The sequence below is a fragment of the Rhinolophus sinicus genome, linkage group LG05 (assembly GCF_036562045.2).
Source record: "Rhinolophus sinicus isolate RSC01 linkage group LG05, ASM3656204v1, whole genome shotgun sequence".
Taxonomy (NCBI): domain Eukaryota; kingdom Metazoa; phylum Chordata; class Mammalia; order Chiroptera; family Rhinolophidae; genus Rhinolophus; species Rhinolophus sinicus.
Window position 1 is genome coordinate 68313750 of NC_133755.1, and position 23877 is coordinate 68337626.

General features: G+C 42.4%; 1 protein-coding gene across 4 annotated transcripts in view; it reads left to right on the forward strand.

Moving 5' to 3' along the window:
* Positions 1–1798: 1798 nt before the first annotated feature.
* Positions 1799–23877, forward strand: part of IL1R1 (interleukin 1 receptor type 1) — a 75532-nt gene continuing 53453 nt past the window's right edge. The window contains exons 1-2 of one of the 4 annotated variants that reach the window (XM_074332457.1): positions 1799–1813; positions 4283–4542. The gene's annotated coding sequence lies outside the window, so the exon portion shown is untranslated. Of the gene's footprint in view, positions 1814–4185; positions 4543–23877 lie in introns of those variants that run through there. The other 3 variants (XM_019753872.2, XR_012496426.1, XM_019753875.2) reach the window with 3 other exon arrangements.

Below are 23877 nucleotides of genomic sequence, written 5' to 3' on the forward strand. Positions count from 1 at the left end.
CCTGGCTGCCACTTTCCTGGGAAGGACCAAGCACGGCATCTGAGCTTGTCCATAGGAGACCACTCTTCAGGTTGACTCATTTGTCACAGCGTTTGGGTGTTTGTGAAAGTGTATAACTCTACTAACTGCACTCTTCATCTTGCTTACGAGAAAGAGGTTTGCAGACGCTTCCATGAACTCCTGACTCATTAAGCCCAGTGTTCTGCCTACTCTCCCCATCTGTACCCACCAAATGGAAGATGCAATGAGTTTCAATGGACTTTGCTCATTCTCAGTCAATTCATGCTTTCTCTTAGCGATCATGGCTTCATTCAGGGCTCAGACTATCGCTGTAATAATTCATCTAGAACCTTTTCTGTACACTAATCTGTGTTGGCAAAATCCGACCGGCCCAGTAATGCATGTGGAGGCTGTCTGAAGGTATCAAGTGTTTAGGGATGGCATTCTCTTAAGGGGTCTGGTAGGAAGTTAGAAGACACGGCGTGGTTTAGTGGTCTGGGGGAATTACGGAGGTTGTCTGGCTTGTTCGGTCATTGCCTGGAACAGGAGTGAAATCAGCAAGCGACTATCAAGCCAGATTCTTCCGGGGCTGAACCATAAAGTTTTTTGTTTTTTTTCATAGACCAGAAGCATTTTCTTTTTTTATTTATTGGGGTGACAATTGTTAGTAAAATTACATAGATTTCAGGTGTACAATTCTGTATTACATCTGAACCACAAAGTTTATACGGTGGCCACTGGCATGGCCTCTTAACTTTTACGGTTGAAATGAACAAAGGTTAAACTGACAGAATGTGTCACCGGAAGGCACGTTAGAGGTGATTTAGGCCAGTGCTCCTCAAACTTTAACAAGCACAGGAGTTGTCTGAGGAATCTTTCTCAAATGCGGACTCTGAGTCAGTAGTTCTGGAGTGGGGCCTGAGACTGCAGTTCTAACCAGCTCCCTGGCGGTTCTCCTGCTCCGTGGCCACACTTTGCACAACAAGGATTTAGACTACATGGTATTTTATTTTCAGATGTAGTAACTGAGGTCCAGAGAGGTGAAGTGATTTCCCCAAAGCCACACGGATGAAGTTAGAGTGGGCTCTCTCACCCAAGTCTCCTGGGGCCTAGGTCAGTATTTCTTTAATTACTAATTTGCTGGGCTTAGCAAAACAGAGGCTTACCGCCCATTCCCAAGGATCCATAGCGCGTGGAGGGAGAACTTTAGTTAGATTCCAGGTATGTACATGCTTACACACAGGTACGCGTGTGCACGCACACACATACACTCACACACACACACACAAACACACACACACTTGTTGTTTGTGCTTCACATTCTCTTTTCTCATTACTTGTGATATGTCGGAAACATGCAGATTGCAACCACATTAAAGATTTTCTTAAATGCAAGTCAATTCTGAATGTATAAAGTTTTTGATAAAACTATTCTGGGAAAATACATGGATTATTTCTGACCTCTTAAATGTAAAGACAGACATTCTGGGGTTCTGCAAAGCCCATATTACTGACAAAATTGCATCATATCTTTTGATAGTTTTAATATTAACTCTGGGCTTGGCCCAGGGTCCCAGCATTCTTAAATGACCCTGGAGTTTTGGAGATTTTCCACTAACTTCTGGCATTCAATTTTTGTTGCCAACTATGACTGTTTTCCCTGAACTCTGTGGGGGAAATTAAACAACTGCAAATCTCAGGCAAGAGTAGATGTGTGTGTGTTCACACATGTTAACTAAACACTGCAGATTCCCGACATTTTTTTCTCCTCGCTGAGAAGCCAGAAGGAGGAATGTCTGGAGTGGAAAAGAGGGTAAGAACAATCCTTGAGATGAAATCTCTGCTCTCCGGGAGCGGTTAAGAGCATAAGCTAAACTGATTAGGGAAAAAATGGGGTCACAAACTCCTATTTTGGGAGGTGAATCCGGACGGTGGGTTAAGCCCATTAGTGCCCCACCTGTAACCTGCCTATGGTATCTACTGGGTAGTAAGCTCCTCAGGGCCAAGGCTGGTTTTTCCCGATCTTTTTTGCTTTTTTTTCTTCCAAAGAGCCCAGAAGAGGTCCTGCACTGAGTGGAAGGCCAGAAGCATGTGTTGAATGAAATATCATTACCCTTTGGGTCCACTGCTCCTGGCCAGTGGCCCCAGAAGACGCTAGAGTGTTTCTGAGCATAAGGGCCATGACTGGGGACTCGGAGGGAGGCATTTATTTGTCTGAAAGCTGCAAGTCCCTGCTGACTGCATTCTCTCTCCTTACTGGCCTCTTCTTGTCCACTCAGAGCCTCCTTGTTGGCTTTCTGTCTTTCTTTATGAGAGGGAAGATCAAAAGAGGGCAAAAGAAAAGGAAGAGGAACAGTGGCAGAAAGGGGGCGGGGAGAGGAGCGGAGAAGGAGACAAAGGACGAGGAAGAGGGAGAGGAACAAGGAGGAATTAGAGGCAAAACTATGATCCTCTGTTTGTGCCGAGGAAAGTCACACTCCAAGGTGTCCCTCCCTTGGCTCCTAGCTATGACTGCTCTCCTTGGGAGAACCTGTGGGAATCAGGACACTTGGTTGCAGGTAATTGAAAACCCAACTCATCTGACATGGCTTACAAACACCAAAAAGGATGTATTGCTTCTCGTCGCTGAACTTTCCAGAGGGAATATGGGTTGGATCAGTGTCTAGAACTTTCTCTGCAGTTCTCTGGAAACCATCCCTTGTGTGTGGGCTTCAGCCTCAAGCTTGTTTCCCTCCTTGTCTTAAGAAGGGTGCCCTTGGTGGCCTCTTGAGGGCATGCGTCCCAGCACTGCTGAACAGAAGCTCTAAGCCTTGCTCTGGCTGGACCACCCCCGAGCCCTTGTTATGGCCAAGGGGACCCGTGTGCTGCATGGCTTTGTCTTGGGTATGTCCATTCTTGAACTCTTTAGAAGGAAATGTAGAATGACTCTGGCTGGATCAGACCAGTGGGGCCAACCCTGAAGTTGGGGGTGGGGTGGAGTTTGTCCCCCCAGCCTCATGGCTACCCCGCATGGGGGAAGGGTGGAAAGTTCCGATCTTTGAGGGGCTTGTCAGCTGCTTCAGCGAGCTTATGTCTTTAGCAGTCTGCTGGTTTACCAGATGGCCTAGACCTGACTGCTCACTCTAGACAGGTTAACAGTGTCAGCAAAACCACCACAGGGATGTTGCCTTAAACTGCAAGACCATTCTGCTTATTCTTAATGTTGTTGAAATCCCTGTCTATGGCTAAAGGGGAACATTTGTCTCTCAATTAAAGCTCATTAATCTACCAATTAATCACTTGGCTACTTGGTAATTACCTAGAATGGGAAGGCATTCTAGGACGGCCTCTGGAAAGGATACCAAGAAGAGTAAGGAAATTGCACTGTCCCTGAATGCATACACCCTGTTCCCAAACAAATAGCACTGATCCCAGGTAGGACTTGAACAGCAACGTCAATCTGGGCTGTATCTGCCTGGCTGAGGGATTCTTGAGGAAAGTACTTACTTTTTCTATGCCTCAATTTCTTCATCCGTAAAATGAGTCCATTTTAAACCATGTGACACATAAAAAGTGTCCACACTTGCTGTCTCTCTTATTATTATAGAGAAGAGACACGGGCTCAGGTAGGGAGAATCACTCAGGAGTCTGAATGCAGAACACAAGAGGAGTCATAATAGAGAAATAAAATGGGTATTGGACAACGCTGTCTCTCCTGGATGGATCAGGCTGCCAAGTGTGGAAGCCCCCCATTTGCCTGCGTTCTTCTGCCCTCAACACCCCTGGTACCATCCTGAGCTGAAGGGTGATCAGCGGGCCTCCCCACCTCTGGGACGCTGAGAAGAGAGCCTTACTGTTTTCCCAGGGCACATGGCAGATGGTGGGCATATCATGAAGCGGCCCTGGGTCTGAAAATAGGAAAGAACTGAATTAAGGATCCTGTAGCATTACGTCTGTGAATGTTGTATAAGAAGGATTGAGAGGTCGGCAGAAAAGGGAGAGGGTATGAGACCCCAAACTCTAATGACAGGAACTTATGACAGGCTGGACATGTCGGCAAGCCTTTTCCAGGTCCAGTGCAAAGTTATATGAGGAGAGACACAACATTGTGAAACGCTAGAAGAGAACGTGCAGAGTGTTGATATTTTGTAAGGGTTTGGCATGTTTTTCTGAATGATTCTGGCTGTCTGCCCAGCTCTGAGTTTCCTGTTCATAGTTCCCCACATGTGTAACTGCTGAGGATTAAAGCCATTACAGACTCTGACACAGAGTCACCCAGAGCCCACTTTCTTCTTTCTTTTAGTGTCAGCACTGTTGGCTCATCTGATAAGTGAGCTGTCACTCTCGTGCTGCCGGACGAGACTCAAGGCTCTTTGGGGGGAAAGAAAAAGGAATTGGTGACTGTATCCAGGGCTGACTTTGAAATGCACTTTTGTATTTAATAACCAACATCAGCCCAGCTGGCTTCATTTGGGGGAAGAAACCCGTGGGCCTACCCAGAGCATGACCACCTCCTCTGAGGCCAGATGTTCCCAAATGGCCCAGTGATGAAGAAAGGAAACGGTAAGATGATGAACTGCACTTCGAGATTTTGTTTCTGTATTTTTTTTCTCCTTTTCTTTTTGCTTACTTGTACATTGATGAACTATTTAGGAGAAACAAATGGAATCTGATGAAACTGATAATGTTATGCTGTTTGTCGAAATAAGATTTGAAGGTTTTCTTGGAGTTATGTGGCTCTGTAGGCATATTTAACTTTAAGATGTGTCTGGGAACGTATTGAAAGGTCACCTATAATTATGTATGTTTTGTTTGAAAGATTAACCATGCAGTACACGGAAAATATATTTTATCACAATGTACTACTTATGAGCCATAAATAGTTACGTGAGTTTCGGTAAATCGTGAGGTTTAAATGAAGGGTATTATAATAAAGTCTTTTAAAAATGCTGTTGCTGATGTTAGAATTAAGATTTACTTTATCCTTTCTGTTAAGCTTCTACGGTTTAAAAGGGGCATAGCCTGGATAAGTGTTTGACTGAAGTCATTGCATGATTACTAACAGACATCCATTAGTGGCATTTAAAGTTATAATGTGTTGTATTAGCTAGGCTTATACCCACTTTCTTCAGTAAAGGCTTAAAATAACTTTAAAAGCACGAGAACATTTTTTTTTTCCAGAGGCTTTACAAATGTTACACCTACAGCTATAAGGAAGGCTGTGCACTCTCATAGGGGGTGATAAACATTGCCCTGTGTTTCTTTTTCTTTCTTTTTTAAAACATTTTTATTGGGGAATATTGGGGAACAGTATGTTTCTCCAGGGCCCATCAGCTCCAAGTCGTCGTCCTTCAATCTAGTTGTGGAGGGCGCAGCTGAGCTCCAAGTCCAGTTGCTGTTTTCAATCTTTAGTTGCAGGGGGCACAGCCCACCATCCCATGTGGGAATTGAACTAGCAACCTTTTTGTTGAGAGCTTGCGCTCTAACCAACTGAGCCATCTGGCGGCCCCTCCAGAAGCTCAGTGACAGCTCGCTGTCTTCCATCTAGTTGTGGAGGGTGCAGCTCACTGGCCACGTGGGAATTGAACTGGCAACCCTGTTGTTCAGAGCTCGGGCTCTAACCAACTTAGCCATCCGGTCACCCTGCCCTGTGTTTCTTATTGGACACCCTTGACCTCCATAATTTCTATCAATACTGTTGTTGTGGGAAAGAATAAGAAAATGGGACAGAATCTGGGAGATTCAAGAAAGGAAACAAGAAAACAAAAAGGAAAACAAAATGAGGTTTACGTTTCAATTCAACTTAAAACTCCTTGCTCTTTTGCAAAGTGCTAGCTTGCAGTGTGGCTATGACCGTGGGAAGAGCTGGATGGTGGGGGAGAGTGTTTTGAAAGATGCAACTGATGACCAGCTGGTTTGGGAAATGACAGTATTCGCCCCCAAGTGACTGGAGATAATGCTGTGTGTGTGAGGCCGAGGGAGGCCCAATGTGTTCACTATACATGTGCGGGTCTGTTAGGAAAACAAAGAGGACAGCGCTGCCGGAAGGAACGGGGAACACTTTGTGAGATGAATTTGCCTTTCCTCATGCTGGTGATGAATTTAAAAGATATTAATGGTCTTTCTCAAATCAACATGCAGTTGCTAATCGTTTAACCCACAAACGCTTTGGCGCATGCGTGTTAGCTTACATAGCAGAAAAACTTGACAGTTGTGGTCAAGGACTGGCTAAGACCCACTGCTGAAATATATCCTTGAAAATTTAAACAAACAGCACGTTTCACTGTCAAAAATAAAACCAAAAGGGAATGCATACAGATAAGTAAAAAAGATGAAAAATGAAAACCTATGATAAACACTGTTAACATTTTGGGGGGATGCGTTTTCTCTGAACACATTTACATTTTGGAAAAAAACATACTTGATGGTTTATTACCTACTTTCCCTTTCAGCATTATATAGTGAGCATCTTGCCATGTGAATGAATTTCTTTCTACAAAAGCTTTTAAATCACATTATATGGGTTAGTTTATTAAATCACGTTGGTAGATATTTGATTGTTTTCTATTATTTATTTATTTATTTTTAAAAATTTATTGGGGTGACAATTGTTGGTAAAATTACATAGATTTCAGGTGTACAATTCTGTATTACATCATCTATAAATCCCATTGTGTGTTCACCACCCAGAGTCAGTTCCCCTTCCATCACCATATATTCGATCCCCCTTATCCTCATCTCCCACCCCCCACCCCCCACCCCCCTTACCCTCTGGTAAACACTAGACTATTGTCTGTGTCTATGAGTTTTTGTTTCTCATTTGTTTGTCTTGTTCTTTTGCTGTTTTTGGTTTATATACCACATATCAGTGAAATCATATGGTTCTCTCCTTTTTCTGTCTGACTTATTTCGCTTAGCATCGTACTCTCAAGATCCATCCATGTTGTCACAAATGTTCCTATATCATCTTTTCTTACCGCCGAAGAGTATTCTATTGTGTATATATACCACAACTTCTTTATCTATTCATTTATTGAAGGACATTTTGATTGTTTCCATGTCTTGGCCACTGTAAACAAAGCTGCAATGAACATTGGAGCACACGTGTCTTTATCTCTAAACGTTTTCAGATTTTTTGGGTAGATACCCAGGAGAGGGATTGCTGGGTCATATGGCAATTCTATTCGTAATTTTTTGAGGAACCTCCACACTGCCTTCCATAATGGCTGCACCAGTCTGCATTCCCACCAACAGTGAATGAAGGTTCCTTTTTCTCCACAGCCTCTCCAACACTTGTTACTATTTGTCTTGTTGATGATAGCCATTCTGACTGGGGTGAGGTGATATCTCATTGTGGTTTTGATTTGCATTTCTCTGATGATTAGTGATGTTGAGCATTTTTTCATATGTCTATTTGCCATTTGTATGTCCTCTTTGGAGAAATGTCTCTTCAAGTCCTGTGCCCATTTTTCAATTGGGTTGTTTGTTTTTTTGTTGTTGAGTTGCATGAGTTCCTTGTATATTCTGGATATTAGCCCCTTATCGGAGGCACTATTTGCAAAAATCTTCTCCCATTCAGTTGGTGGCCTCTTTATTTTGTCGATGGTTTCTTTTGCTGTGCAGAAGCTTGTAAGTTTCATATAGTCCCATTTGTTTATTTTAGCTTTTACTTCCATTGCCTTTGGAGTCAAATTCATAAAATGCTCTTTGAAGGTCCATAAGTTTAGTACCTATGTTTTCTTCTATGCAGTTTATTGTGTCAGGTCTTATGCTTAAGTCTTTGATCCATTTTGAATTAATTTTGGTACGTGGTGACAGATAGCAGCCTAGTTTCATTCTTTTGCTCGTGGCTATCCAATTCTCCCAGCACCATTTATTGAAGAGGCTGTCTTTCCTCCATTGTATGTTTTTAGCTTCTTTGTCAAAAATTATCTGTCCATATTTATGTGGTTTTATTTCTGGGTTCTCAATTCTATTCCATTTGTCTATGTGTCTGTTTCTCTGCCAATACCATGCTGTTTTGATTATTGTAGCCCTGTAGTACAAGCCAAAGTCAGGGAGTGTGATACCTCCAGCATTGTTCTTTTTTCTTAAGATTGCTTTGGCTATTCGGGGTCTTTTGTGGTTCCAAACAAATCTGATGATTTTTTGTTCTATTTCTTTAACAAATGCCATTGGGATTTTGATGGGGATTGCATTAAATCTGTATATTGCTTTGGGTAATATGGCCATTTTAACTATGTTGATTCTTCCAATCCATGAGCACGGAATGTCTTTCCATTTCTTTGTGTCTTCTTCAATTTCTTTCCAAAATGTCTTATAGTTGTCAGCATATATGTCCTTCACATCCTTGGTTAAGTTTATTCCTAGGTATTTTATTCTTTTTGCTGCAATTGCAAAAGGAATTGTTTTTCGTATTTCTTTTTCTGAGATTTCATTGTTAGTATATAGGAATGCAATGGACTTTTGTACGTTGATTTTGTAGCCAGCAAATTTACTGTATTCGTTGATTGTTTCTAATAGCTTTTTGGTGGAGTCTTTAGGGTTTTCTATATATAGCATCATGTCATCTGCAAAGAGTGTTAATTTAACTTCTTAATTCCCAATTTGGATGCCTTTTATGTCTTTCTCTTGCCTGATTGCTGTGGCGAGGACTTCCAACACTATGTTGAAAAGCAGAGGTGATAGGGGACATCCCTGTTGTGTTCCTGAACGTAGAGCAAAGGGCTTCAGTTTTTTACCATTAATTATGAGATTAGCTGAGGGCTTGTCATAGATGGCCTTTATTACGTTAAGGTATTTTCCTTCTATACCTATTTTGTTAAGTGTTTTAATCATAAATGGATGTTGTATCGTGTCAAATGCTTTTTCTGCATCAACTGATATAATCATATGATTTTTGTCCTTTATTTTGTTTATGTGATGTATCACATTGATGGATTTGTGTATATTGAACCATCCTTGTGCCCCGGGGATGAACACCACTTGGTCGTGATGAATAATCTTTTTAATGCATTGTTGTATTCGATTTGCTAGAATTTTGTTTAGGATTTTTGCATCTGTATTCTAAGGCTTCCATTCTCTGCTCGGCAGTGAGGGCTTAAACTACCATTTTCAGCCTTCTTCCCTCAGTCTTTTCTCCAAGGTCTCTGCTGTGAGCATTGGGTTCAGCTGTGTTATATGCTGTCCCCTCAGCCCTGTGGAGCCCTGGCGGAGCCCTAGCAGTCCTAGTTCTTCCCTCTCCCACAGCTGCGGTAGTTCCGGGAAGCAGCGAGCTCGGAGCACTGAGCTGGGTCTGCGTCCTGCCCCCGCGCGGCTCCGTCTCCGCACTTCTACCTTCCCTCCTCCCCACTTGCGCGATTCTCCCACCTTTAGGTGAATTCAGTAGTGGGCCTCTTCGTCTTGCCTGTCTGCTCTGTAGGGAGTCCTTTGTGGAGTTATTGTTGTCCGATTAGTTGTGAATTCCAGGGGAGCTTTACAGAGGCTCACCTCACACCGCCATTTTGATGACGTCCATCTTTCTATTATTAACATTACTGAGACTAAGATCTTTGTAGCAAAACCTTTGCATCGCTTCTGGATGACTTCCTTGGGATCCATTTCCAGAAGTGGAATTGTAGAGTCAGAGGGCATGAGCATTTTTGAAGCTCTTGATCCCTGCTACTAAATTAATCTAGGAAAATGCTATTAATTTATACTCCCTCCAGTACTGTATAAATCCCATTTTCCCAGTTTCATCAACATTGGGTTTTACAAATTTTTAAAAAAATGTACTAATCTGATAACTGGCAAAGGCTATGCTGTTGTTTTAACCTGTGTTAAGGAAACCCTCTGTAAAACCTCTGGCTTTTTATTCTACCCCTTCACGTTCAGTTTCTTGCCTTTTTGGTTACTCATCAAAGTGAGTGTCTCTGACAGTAATGTATGCCAACCTAATTTCTGAACGCTTTGACCTCATTTGGTTTCGCTCAGCAAGTCAAATGCTTTTGCTCTGACCTTTTACTGTTTGAACAACCGAGGGCAAACCTCAGTATTTATAATTTTATCTGTAAAATTTTATCTATAAAATTTAGAGATAAGGGCTGACTGGAAAACCCACCACACGATCTTACTAGGAATATGAAGAGATAAGACAGAAGGAAGTTCTCTGAATAGAAAAAAAAGTAAACATACAAAATGTACTTTTACTGTGGTTGTTACTATTTATACAGAGGGTGCCAAAAAAATGTATGTACATTTTAAGAAAGGAAAAGTGAATTAAAATTGTGATACTCAATATATACCGATAACAAAAGATGAATACAAGTCACGTTTGACTTCTGCAATTACAAGAGGTGCTCAAAGTGGTTGCCATCAATGTCCAGACACTTCTGATTATGGTGAACTACTGCTTGAACAACGTTGACCAAAGTGTCCACTTGTATACATTGTTTTTGGCACCCCTGGTATTCTGACTTTATAAAGTAGGCAGTTTTGGGAGCACTACATGCTGAAATTTTGACAACGTCTTGAAATTCTAAACTTGAAAAGTTGTGAGTGTGTGTTACAACGTATTTCTTGGCTCTTAGATTCAGCAGCAGCATTTGGTGTGTTCCAGATTCACATGGACATACATTAGATTAAAAATGGTTTGTATTTGGTTCCTTATTTATCTCAGTCGCATACAGAACAACACACCATTCTTCCCAGATTGCATTGTCATCATCCACTTGCTTTGCTCTGACCCCCGTGAGAGCTCCTCAAAGGTGGGGGCTGGTTTATTGTGTGTTTCTCTCTCCAGAGTCTGGTTTGGGGTCTGACACCCTGTGGGGGTTCAACAGAAGGGAGCTGGGAATATCCCAGAAAGGAATTACAGGCGATTTAAAATATACATCTTTTCTGGGGGCAAGTTTATTATTTTGTTTGTTTAGATCAGTTTGGGTTGGTTTTTGTTTCTACCGAGTAAACCTTTAAAACTCTTAATGGATATTGAGCAAATGAATACAAGCCAAGTGTTCGTAAGTGCAAGTCTCTTGTGAGTATGAAAAGCTTTACAGGAAACACAGACTTTCCCTCTGACACTCAGCTCCATGTTAGGCTGTTAAAATCAGAACCAAACTGATGTTTAGGAGTGGTTTGAACTTGGTTACTGAATAGATAATGATGACAGCTAATACTTAACAGAACCCTTGCTATGTGTGGGACCTGGCTCTAAGTGCCTCATATGAGGCAGTCATTATCATCATCTTAGTTTGCAGATGAGAGAAGTGAAACACAGAGAAGTGATTTGTCCAGTCACACCAGCAGTGGGTGCATGGCTGGGCTTCATGACTCAAACAGTTGTACTCTAGAGTCCACGCGTTGGTGAGGGTGGGACTGACTGAACTTCAGAGACAATGACACATGGTTTTTGAACGGTTGATGACATTTGTGCTGATTGTTTGAGGATATCACCACCATTTAGTGTGTTCCCACTAGGGAACATGCACTGTTCTGGGTTCTTTACACCCATTATTTCGAATCTTTTTCACACGCTTGCCAGATTGGTGTCATTATTCCAGCTTTAGGGCCAAACAAACTGAGACTCTGAGAAGCTCAGTAAGTGGCCCAAAGGTGCCAGCTAGGGATGAGCGATTTGGCTTTCTAGCTCATGTGCTGCGCTGGTCTGGACAACTGAGTGCTGACATGGTCGGTTTTTCCATCCAAAGGTGCTAAGAGTTCAGTTCTTCTGCATTTGGAGGGGTTGAGCCTAGGAACTCAGCCCAGTCATCCCCTTACTTGGGGGTTTGAGGCAGAGCACTGAGCCTTAGTTTTTCTGAATCAATGTGGGCCAGTGTGAAGTGGCACCTAAAGTTGATTTTCAGGCTGGTGTTCCCTTGCAGAACCGTCCAATTTAGCACGTCAGCCTAGACACAGTGAGTGTTTACAATACGTAGGGACTCTTGCCATATACTTCCTATCTACTGAGCTCCCAATTCTGCACCAAGAATGTCACTAAGGAGCTGGGATTGTAGGGCGAGTGCTAGCTTGGGTGCAGAGGTCCAGCTCTGCTTTCTCCTGGCCAGCTGATCTACCTTCTCTTTGCTTAGTTGTTCCAGTTATAAAATGGAGATAAGAATATAATTTAAAATGGTATTTTACTTACTTTTCTGTTAAACTTTTCAGTAAGGTTTTAGAATTTTTTTAAAAAATGTTTTTAAATTGGATAACACACCATTTACTTACTTTTGAATAGACAACGTGCAATTTAAAAAGCTACTCAGTGAAGTGTCTCTCTCTTCCCTTTTCCCAGCCGTCTCTTTCCCTCTTTCTCACCAATAGGTAACTGTTGTTAATAGTTTCTTGTATTTCCTTCTATCTCTTTCATACCGCATTAGTCAGGGTTCTCCAGAGAAGCAGAATCAATAGGACAGGAAGACATTTATTATAAGTTGTTGGTTCTGTTATTATGGAGGATATGTCCCGCAATCATCCATCTGTAAGGCATAGACCCAGAAAAGCCAGTGGTGTATTTCCAAGGCTTGAGAAATGGAGAGCCAGTGGTGAACACCAGTTTAGGTCTGAAGGCCTGAGAATCAGGAGCTCCAAGGACAGGAGAAGATAAGGATCTCAGCTCAAACAGTCAGGCAGGTAATTCAACCTTCCTCTGCCTTTTTGCTCTATCTGATGGGATGAGGCCCATCCACGTAGGGAGGGCCGTCTTTACTCAGTTCACCCATTCAAATGCTAATCTCTCCCAGAAACACCTTCACACACACACACCCAGAAACAGTGTTTAACCAACTATCTGGGCATCCCATGGCCAGTCAAGTAGACACATAAAATTAACCATGGGATGCCACAGTGGGGAAGGGAGATCTGGCTGCTTGTGGGGTCACAAAAAAACAGCCAGGCAGCAGCACAAGTGGCACACATAGTGATAACACTGTGAAAGAGATAGATGGCTGCTGACACAGTGACCAACGAGACAAGATCTGTGTTAGCCTGGCGTGGGGGCATTCTGGTGGGGGAGGGATGAGGTCTGAGGCAGATGGGCTGAGGGCAGAGGGACCAGCAGCATTAGCACCTGTTGGAGGAGCAGAAAGAGGGTCTGCACGTGGCTGTCCGGTGAGTAGGAGGGAGGTTAGAGGTGAGCTGGGAGACAGAGGCAGGGGCCATATAACGGTGGGCATTTGGGGCCACAGGACAGAGTCTGGATTTTCTTCGGACTTTCAGGTAGCCTGCAGTCATGGGCTGGGAAGATGGTGCCAGAATCTGTAAAGCGTTACCTCGTAGACCCTAAACGCTCACTTACATGACACTAGGGAGGCACAGCTCCCATGCACAAACACTGAAGCATCATTGTATTTGCTACAAAAGGTTGTGGCAGGGGTGACTTTTGGTATAGGTCTGGCATCCAGAACACAGTACTCTCTTGCCCAGCCCTGAATCCCTGTGTGTGTGACAAGTGACCAAGCTTTGCCTAAATGTAGCTGTGGAGACATTCTACAAAAATACATTCTACCTCTGCCAGAAATAAAACTCAGTTTATAAAAGCTTTTTTCATTGGTAGTCTCACGGATTACTAAATTCACTGATCATTTGGACAGATTATTATGGAGTGTCTAAGTCCTGTGCTACGGGGAGTGAGAGAAAGAGGAGTTGGGAGGGAATTACAAAGATAGAGAAAATAACGAAGCAGTTGATAGTGCAATTTTGAGACTGATGTAATGGTATTTTGTAAAATGTCAGCAATCAAAAGGGTGGCAGGAAGGGGACAGTGGAGAGGGCTTGGCCACTTTTGGGTTCCAGTTGAGAACCCTGGCCTTGCAGTGTGAGCCATGGGCAAATCTGTCTTGGGGGCCTGCATGGTACTGGGGAGCCCCTCTGGATTGTAACTTCTCTTACATCCTCTTCTGGAGGTGTGGGAAGGGTTATCATCTAACTTTAGCGGTGAAGAATTGAGAACTTTCTACAAGACCACCGAGTAAGCAAAGGGTGGGGCTTGAACTTGAACTCGGAGGCCACCGCCCTCTGTGCTCCAGAGTAGAGCAGAATCACCAAGCCTTATCACCTGAGGAAGGCCCTCAGGAGAGGACTCTCTCCTGTTCATCCTCTTTTCCTCTTGCTCCTCTAGTTCCTTTATTACTGGGCTTCTTTGCTTGAGTTGGTAGTGTTGGCAGGGCCGTGCACAAGGCATGTGGACTGCACCATGGCCTCCAGTGCCTGACAGTGGGATTCTAAGCAGAGAGGTGCTTCCATCTGGTGAAGAAACAGAGGAGACCGAGGGCACTCAGGCCCATCTCTATGGCATAACTGGTCATCTGTGGCCAGAGCAGAGTGGGGGTTAGTGTGTGTGTGTGTGTGTGTGTGTGTGTGTGTGTGTGTGTGTGTGTCTGGTGTCTGCAATGAAGGCCTTAGGCACTGTCAGCCCAGAAGAGGAGGTAAGGGATGCAGGTTTTCATGGAACTAGGACCCTCTGGGCAGAAAGTGGGCAGGCTGCTAGGGCAGCTAACACCTCAGGGAGTTTTGCCTTCTGGCCCAGGGGAAAGAGGGCAGCCTTTGCTTCTGAGAAGAGGGGACTCTGCAGGTGAATTTCAACCCAGAGAAAATTGCCTAAGTAAATGCAACAAGGGGTAGGGGGGTCAAGTGATAACGATAGGTAAAAGAGGCTGCCAAAGGAAGGTTTACAAAAGAAAAGTCCAGAACATATTTACAAAACTTGAAATGTATCTGTGCTTTTGGTTTTCCTATATCTGTGTTCCATCTGAACATGACGATGGTATGAGTGGCTTTAAAGACTAACAAACAATTTAATGAGGATTTTAGCAAGTTTGATGTCTGGAGACTTCAGACATCCCCCAAATCTGTGAAAAAACGAATGCTGACATTTCTATAGAACTAGGTGATTGCATGTTAGTGTCATTTGTGGAAGTTTGCCTTTCAAAAAAATAATAATTTGTGGGGAAATTATTGAAAGTGAACATGCTTATAAATTATCCCGTGTTTTTCCCCTAAACATGCCAAACCTCTTTACAACGAGGTCCTTCTTGGCTGAGGTTAGCACTATTGCTTTCAATGACTATCTCCACTCAGCCATTTATGCCAACAACGTCTTCCAACATGGGCCACAAAACCAACACATTCCAAAACCATGAGTTGTCCCCCCTCCCCGACCCCCCTAGGATTGATGTGGTGTTCCTAATTCTGTTCCATTCCCGGAGTTAGCGAGAGCGTAGAACTTGACTGGAAATCCTGGGCAACTTTTCTTTTATTACCTGAGATTTCTTCTGGGGGCCCCATGATCTCTTCACTCTCGGCTGATCAGCAGCGATCATATCCAACTGCTGGAAGCACTAGCAGTCATCTGTGTCCTCCCGCTGATGTCTGGGTGCTTGGCAGACTTTACCTGTGCTCCTTACACAGGTTTTATTGTTTGCAATTTGTCCCGAAGGAAACTGAGGCTCAGAGGTAACAAATGAATAGCCAAGTCAGGATTTGGACATGGGTCTGCTGGATCCCCAAATTTCTTTACATCTCATTGTGCAGAAAGGATGAGGGGATGTGGAGGCAGGGAATGCTAGTTTAGAAATAGTTCTGTTTAAGGTGTAGTTGGAGCAGCCATATGTGTATGAGTGCTGACCCCACGATGAAGGCTCCCTTCCACCACCTCTGATAGGAATTTTTCATCCAAATTGGCACATGTTATTTGTAAGCTAGTTTTTAAAAAGATATTATTTGCAAAGGTTATTTTTCTAGCCTCTGAAATGGCCAGTAGATAATATTTGAGCTAAAATCAGTATAAGTGAAATATGTGTAATAATAAAGTATAAATTCAAGTATTACAGGGAGTTGAGAGATATTTCTCTGGAATGATTAAACAGACTCTGCCTGAAGCAGGTGGGAGAAAACTGGTTTCACAAACAGTCTCACCTGTCAGAGAATAATCCACTCATCAAAAAGATAAAAGATAAGCATTGGCCAAGATGTGGAGACAAGGAAGCCCTTGTCACTATTAATATGAATGTAAATTGGTACAGTGACGATGGAAAACAGTGACTATGGAGGAGGTTCCTCAAAAAATTAAACCTAGAATTACCATATGATCCAGCAATCCAACTTCTGGGTATTTATCCAAAGGAAATGAAATAGCATGTCAAAGAGAAATCTGCACTCCCACGTTCATTGCAGCATTGTTCACAACAGTCAAGATATGGAAATAATCTACATGTCTGTCAATGGATGAATGGATAAAGAAGATACGGCATATATTTTGGAATATTATTCAGACACGAGAGAGAAGGAAATCCTGTCATTTGCAGCAACATAGTTGGAACACGAGGGCATTATGTGAAGTGAAATAAGCCAGACAGCAAAAGTCAGATATCATCACTTATATATGGAATCGAAAAAAGCTGAACCCAGAGAAACAGAGAGTACAATGGTGTGACTGGGGCTGAAGGTGGGGAAAATGGGGCGATATTGGTCAAACTTCCAGTTATAAGATTAGTAAGTTTGAGGTTCTAATATGCAGCATGATGATTACAGCTAACAATACTGTGTCATATCCTTGAAAATTGCAAGACTAGATCTTAAATATTCTCACTACAAACAAGAAGTGGTAATTATATGAAGTGATGGGGGCCATCATATTGGAATAGACAAATGCACCAAATCAGCACATTGGACACCTTAAAGTTACACAACATTCTATGTCAGTTATACTTTAATAAAGCTGGAAACAAAACAATCAAACAAAAAGAGGATAATCTGTAAAACTATTAGCAAAGATTCACAGGAGGGAAAAATTTCCTGGAAGGAAAATATATGATTATAATCAGAGGTGATAGAATGTGTATTTAGTTGACTTTAAAACTCTCATGTGAACTTTTCATGACTACCTCTTTTGAATAAATCTCCCCCAAGGATTAAGCATTTCTCTAGATTAACTCAGTGGGTTCCTGAGCTGACTCATAGGGAGAACGGGAGGTTACATTTTTGCTATTGCAATAACATGGGAAATTACACCCAATATCACTCACCATGCTTGAAGATTTATCATCAACCTCCAATTCTGAAATTTATTTAACTGCAAGATTAGAGTTATAAACTTTTTTTCCGGGTTGAAATGTTTAAGAAATTTCATAAAGTAGTGTGACATAATATACAGAAACTAGGTCCTAATTAAGGGAACAGTGCTGGTGGGGAAGATTGGGGTGATGGAGACAAGCACTTCTTTTAGTCTGAAACTGATATCCAGATCATTTATTATTATTATTATTATTATTATAATTATATTTTCAGTTCTTTTTTAGTTTTGTCAATTTTATTTCTGTCTGCTTTTTTTATTATTAGTTTCAGGTGTACAAAACAATGTAATAGACACTTACATCCCTCACAAAGTGATAACCCTCCTCCCCCAATCTACTACCCCTCTGACATCATACATAGCTGTCATAACTCCACTGGCTCTATTCCTATGCTGTGCTCCACATCCTGTGACTATGTCTATTAAATTATAGTTGACATTCAATATTATTCAGCTATAGCTTCAGGTGTATAGCGCAGTGGTCAGGCATCTACACCGTCCATGAAGTGTCTAGGGAGACCACTCAGATCATAAATTATTGTCCTAGGCAAACCTGCTGTATGTGGATAAGCCCCTGAAGCTGAGGATTTTCCTTCACCTGGTCCAGTCCGCCAGATAACATAGAAAACGGGCATTGCTGCATTAGTTAGCGGTTGCCAATGGCTGCATATTGGATCACCTGATGAGCCTTCAATACTACTGATGCCTGAGCCCTACCCTGCAGAAGTTCTAATGCGATTGGTGTGAAACACAGCCTTGGCATAGGGATTTAAAAAAAACCCTCTGGGCAATTGTACTCTGCGCTGGAATAAGATGAGTTGAGAACCACTGACTTGGGAAGTAGACAGCCATAAATTCAGTAAATTACCAAGAAAATAGGAAGTTGGCTAGAACAAGCCTGTTCTGACTTATTGCCAAATCCTGCCTCCTGGCGGAATTTAGGTCTGTTTCCCAGAAAACCTTGTCTCTGCACGTTTATCAGCGGTTGTCTATCTCGTCAGCATGGTTTGAATGTTCTAAAGCATGGTGAGGGTAAGTACAGCTGACCCTTGAACAACATAGGGGTTAGGGGCACTGACCCCTTTACAATCGAATATAACTTTAGACTCCTCAAAAACTTAACTACTGATAGCCTGCTGTTGACTGGAAGCCTTACCAATAACATAAACAGTAAATCAACACATATTTTATATGTTCTATGTATTATGTACTGTATTACAATAAAGTGAGCTAGAGAAAATGTATCATAAGGAAGAGAAAATACATTTACAGTATGCATTGGAAAAGAATCTGCGTGTGTATAAGTGGCCCTGTGAAGTTCAAAACTATATTGTTCAAAGGTCAACTGTTGTGTAAACATGGCCACTTTCATTACACATCTGCTCTGGTCAAGCTAATGAGAAAAAGCCAGCCTTTACGCATCGGGCTGTATGTGTATCAGGGGAGAGGAGATCTCAAGTGCTACAAAGTGGGGATTGCCAACGCCCTCAGGAGAAGGGGTGGAGATAGTTGCCCATTTCTCCTGGTTGGAGGGGTGGGAAGACCCTAAAACACACTCTCGAAGGAATGTACAGAATTTAGGTGGGCCTACAGGGATGAAGAGGAGGGAACTGAGTTGGAGGAGGGAGAAGGACAACATTCACAGGATGTGGAGCATAAGGAGTAGAGTCGCTGGTATTGTAACAGTTATATACGATGTCACGGGGGCAGTAGATTGGGGGAGGGGGTTATCACTTTGTGAGGGGTGTAAATGTCTAACTATTACATTGTTTTGTAAACCTGAAACTAAAAAAAACAAAACAAAACAAACAAACAAAAAAAGGAGGCAGTGATGGGGAACTGTCAAAGGGATTGGTGCATCATTTGACTGAAGCCAAGAAGCATCAAGGACCAGGGTGGAAATGTTTAAAAATCTGGGGTCCAGGGAGCTCAAGGCACATCTGGAATGTGAGGTCCAGTGGTCTGGGCTTTGTCCTGGAGGCAGTGGGCTGCGCTGCCTGGCAGGATTTGTCAGCTAAGAGTGAAGCACAGGGCAAGTCGGGGCTGGCCTAGCAGTCTTCACCCAGCTCATCTGGATTGTGTAGAAGAAAAGTGTGTTTTGTCTGTCTCGTTGGACAGGGTGGGAAGGAGCCTGTGTAGGTTACACATGTTAGTTTTCATTGACAAGGTGGGTGCACTGCATGAGGTGGCTAGGACTTCTTCCAATTGTTGCCTTACTCATTTCTCTCCTCTTCTCTAATTTCTGACACTTTCTCTGACCAGCCCCAAACCCCCTGAGGAAGAAATTTCAGAGCTTTCCCCTCTTCCCACACACAGAATCTTGTTGTCTAGGTGAGTAACAGTGAAACTCTGACTCTAAAAAGATTGTGTGAGTATTAAAAGCTTTGATGGTTAGCATGGTATTTACTTAATAATTCTGGCCACATTGACTCTTCAGTAACTGCTTTTTTCCCTTCTTTTCAACAACAACAACAACAAATGTAAAGGTCAGCCAGAATCGAGCATAAATGGCCGACACACTTCTTCTGTAACTGGTGTTTCTGTATTAACATTATGGCATCTCAATGCTCTCCAGTGTATTTTGGGAATTTCTTTTATAAGAAAAGCTCTAAGTGCTGCTGCTGTGATCCAGAAAGGGGACTGGAGAGAGGTCAGTCTCCTGGAGTTGAGATCACTTTGTCTAAGTCTGATTTTAAATTATCAAAAAGTGTTTATTGTTTTGCACTGTGTTAAACATGGTTTTTGTCCCCCAAATCTCTTGGTTTTGCTTTTATTCCCATTGGAAGAAATAGGTGAAATCATGTTAACAGACTTTCTATATTTGGTCCTTGTGTTGTCTTTATGACCAGGCTAACACTTTTCTAGATAAAGTTTGCATAACTATAGTTTCTCAGTTCTGCTTCTTGGTGTTCTCACGTTAATTAATAATCCCATTGCAATATATTTGACCCAGTTTGAAAGAATCTAATAATAAATGGGGAAGGAAAAATAAAATGACTTAAAAAAGATAATGCTTATTTATACACGAATGTTAGATATATGACAAAGTAAGGAAATACAATGTGGAAAAGTGTTTGTTTTAACATCCTAGTTTTAATTATTGGGCAGTATTATCCCGTATCTACACCTTTACTCATCAAACCACGTGTCCAATTTGGGATTGGAAGGACATCCTTACCCTACACTTGAAATAGCAGCTCCTTCCCCACTTATCTGTGGGGGAACCAAGATAACAACACAAAGCATCTACTATGTGCCAACTACCACGATGAGCACTTTATCTGGGTTGTCACCATCCTGGCAAGGTGGGCTGTATTATCCCCATGTGATTAATGGGGGAACAGATCCTGATGAAGCACAGTTGGAATGAGGCCACAGTGGCCTCTCCTATGCTCTTTGTGGATCCCCACGTATGAACATTTGCTGCTTAAGTTTCTTGTTGACATTACAAAATAAAGTGGTTGCATACATTACTGTTAGCTATCTTTGACTTCTCAGACCCTTAAATAGCCACCAACATTTCTGTTCCGTTACTTCTGTACTCCAAGGGCCCTTTTTGAGTCTTTGTCCTAACTCCCTTCTGGCATGTTCCTTGCTTATTTATTTGCTTAAGTGACTCTCACCTTGTCCCAAAGAGGACTTGGAATTGCTTGTTGCTTGTTTAAACATGTGTCCAAGTCTGTATGGCCCCTCAGGGATGTGGGTTTCTCAGAAACGGTGTTTGTGTGTGTGAAACACTGCCGGGCAGAAAATATTTACTTTGTCTGGAGCATGAATTTCAAGGGTTACCCTCATTTATTAAGATCTTGGAAAAGTGCCAAAGCTGCTGCCTCCTGGGAGTTTTCCATCAAAATCTGTCCATTGGCATGGTAAAGAATGTGTTTGTAAAGAAAAGAAATTATATGTATATATATTTAAATTGCTCAAAATAAGCATGTGATTCTGCCAGAAGCAAAGAAAACATTTCTCAGAGGGTGATGATAAAAACCACAACTTAGTGCTAAAGTTAGGTTGGCCCTTTCTTTTAATAACTCAAACACAGGCAATCAAAACGTAAGCTCCCACTGCTCTTCCAAAATATGTCGTTGTCCACGGAGTATTTTCCCTCTCAAAATGCTTTGTACTTTGAATTCTTTGTGAAGTTGGAAAATTTACTATGGAAACCAAATTGCACTTCCTTTGATCAGCTGAAAATTAGAAAATAAATGTTGTGCAGTCAGGAGGTTATTATTTTCAAATTAACTGCATCAAATTAACTTCTGGGACCAAAACCTCAATGACACAATTTCAAAAGGCAACTGTAGCAGTCACTTGAGGACCAGGTGTTGAGAATGACCTCCAGTGCACCTGGCCAGAGACTGTGTCAGCCTAGTGGGGACAAAAGCTGAAGTGTCTTCACGGAAATTACATAACAAGTACAGACTGTTAGCTCGTGGTCACACAAGTGGGTTTTAGTGGTAAGTCATTCTCATGGTCCTTAATCCCTTCTCAGGACTCTAATGGGTCCCTTGGTGACTCAGGTGGACAAATAGTGCTATCCCGAAAAGGTTCAATCTAAAAGCCTTCCCTTGAGGTCTCCAAGCTTTTGTTCACAACCTCACTATAATTAACTTTCATGTGCTTATTTGGCTAGATCAACACACATCTCTGTCATGTTTCACATGAAAATATTTCAGCATGGAGACTTTGATGTGTGTGTTGTGTGAGCATGTATGTTGTGTGCGTGTGTGGGTGTTGGGTTTGTTGTGTGTATGAATGCTATACGAATATGTTTTTTGTGTTGTATGTATATTGTGTGTTGTGTAAGTGTTGTATGTGTTGTGTGACTGTTTTGCATGTGTTTGTTTGTATATTTTGTGTGTATTGTGTTTTTTTGTGTGGGTTTTGTGAATGTTTTATGTGTTATGTGTGTTGTGTATGTGTTGTATGAGTGCCCAGTGCCTGGCATATATTTGCTTGTAAATATTTGTTGAATGAAGGAAAGAACATAACTTCTGCCTCCCGTGAGCTCATTGTATAAACTGAAAGGTTAGATTGTCAATTCCTTATGGGTATGGGCATGTTTTGTGTTATTTTTCTGTTCTTCAGAGGGAGACAAGGCTGGCATAAAAAAAAGTGTTGGGGCTCAGATTGGAAATATATATTGTATAACTGAACACAATTTTGCTCTCATGCTCAGTCTTGTTGAAGGAGATATTTATTTTTCACATTCACCTTCTCATGTACTATCTGATTCCTTTCTTTATTATGTTTACAGTTCGTTGTCTATAGACTGTGAGGTCTGCATGTGTAGGGATTTTGTCTGACTTGTCCCCAGATACATCCCAAGTACCCAGAACACTGCCTGTTATACAGCGTGTGCTCAATAAATATTTATTGAATGAATAAATATTCAAGAAGATTTATTCATTTAATAAATGAGTAAGAGTAAATGAGTTCCAGCATGTTTGGTCTAAATCGAGGTTTGGGGGCAAATACAGGTATTGCTATCTCTGCCACACTGTACTTTAAATCTCAGTGTTCTTGGTAAGTGGCTTTTCAGGGCTTCTCTCTCTTGTTCCTCTCTGGTCCTCTCCCTGAGGTTGACCTAGCATTCTGCCTCTCATGATTGCCTCTATCGCTGGCATCATGAAGAGGGCCCCATGCAAGCTGGCCCTGGGTGAGCTGTGTCATCCTGCTTGGTCAATGGTAGTGACCTGTCTTTGGTCCTTGCTGCATCCTGTCCTCTGTGTGTCTATTGTGGTGTGATGGGTCTCAGCGGATTATGGGCCATCCAGCCACCCAGTGCCAATAATGGAGGACCTTGCCATTGCCACAAATAACGGTTGCAGGAACTGTTGGCAGCTTCTCCCATTTGGCTGGTGGCAACTCCTTCTGCTCTGATTCTCTTGTGTCTGGATGGAAGCCAGGTCTCACTCCATGCCCACCTTCTCTGAGGGAATTGACCTCTCCCCAGCATTCTCCAGGGAGAGGAGGCTGTCAACCCAATGACCTCAGGTTTCTACTCTGTCTTCCAGACTTAACTGTAAGAGCTAAGCTCTTGCTTCCTCCTTTTTCTCTCTCTGGGGGCTCTTCCCGCTGTCACAGGATGTCCCCCACCCCTCCCCAGCTATGTGGTAGAAGAGCTCCACTGTCCTGGTCTAGCCTTGCTTATTCTTTTGCTTAGGGGTCCAGTCTTGCTCCCTGACTCTTAAGATGTAAAGCCCAATTTAGTGAGTTCCAAATCAATCCTTTTTCTGTCTGTGCCCGGCAGTTTTCCACCACATTTTAAGACACCTCTTGTAACAGATGATAGGTCATAGTTACTTGGCAGCATTTATTCTTTCCTATTGTGCATATTATAATTAATGACATTTTACTTAAGGCTATTATCTGGCCATGGACTTAAACTCTATTCTGAAGTTTAAAGACCAGCAATACCTTCTTTGTTCTTGCCTCCATCTTCTGTTCCCTGAGGTAATGGATGCCTCTCCTTTAAAGGTATGAAGCCACTGGACAAGTGGAAACAATTAAAGCATTGCTGGGAAAGAATGCATGTTTGTTTCATGTTCAAAAAGTGTAATTCCCAGCACATAAGATCACCCTTTGAATCAACAGAAATGGGATAGGGCCACCTTAATGCAATAGACTGGCTTCCACACTGTACTCTGGAATACAGCTAAAGAGAAAAATGTGTCCATCTCAAGGAGGGCTGGTCTGCCATGGAGCGAGATATAGACCTCCCAGACAATGGGACAGAGCTCACTCAGGCCGTGGGGAAGTCACAGCACCTAGTGCAGAGCGAGGATGGAAGCCCCCAAGACCGATGCCGTTAAACCCTTGAATCAGCCTCCTGTCCAATTCCTTGACCA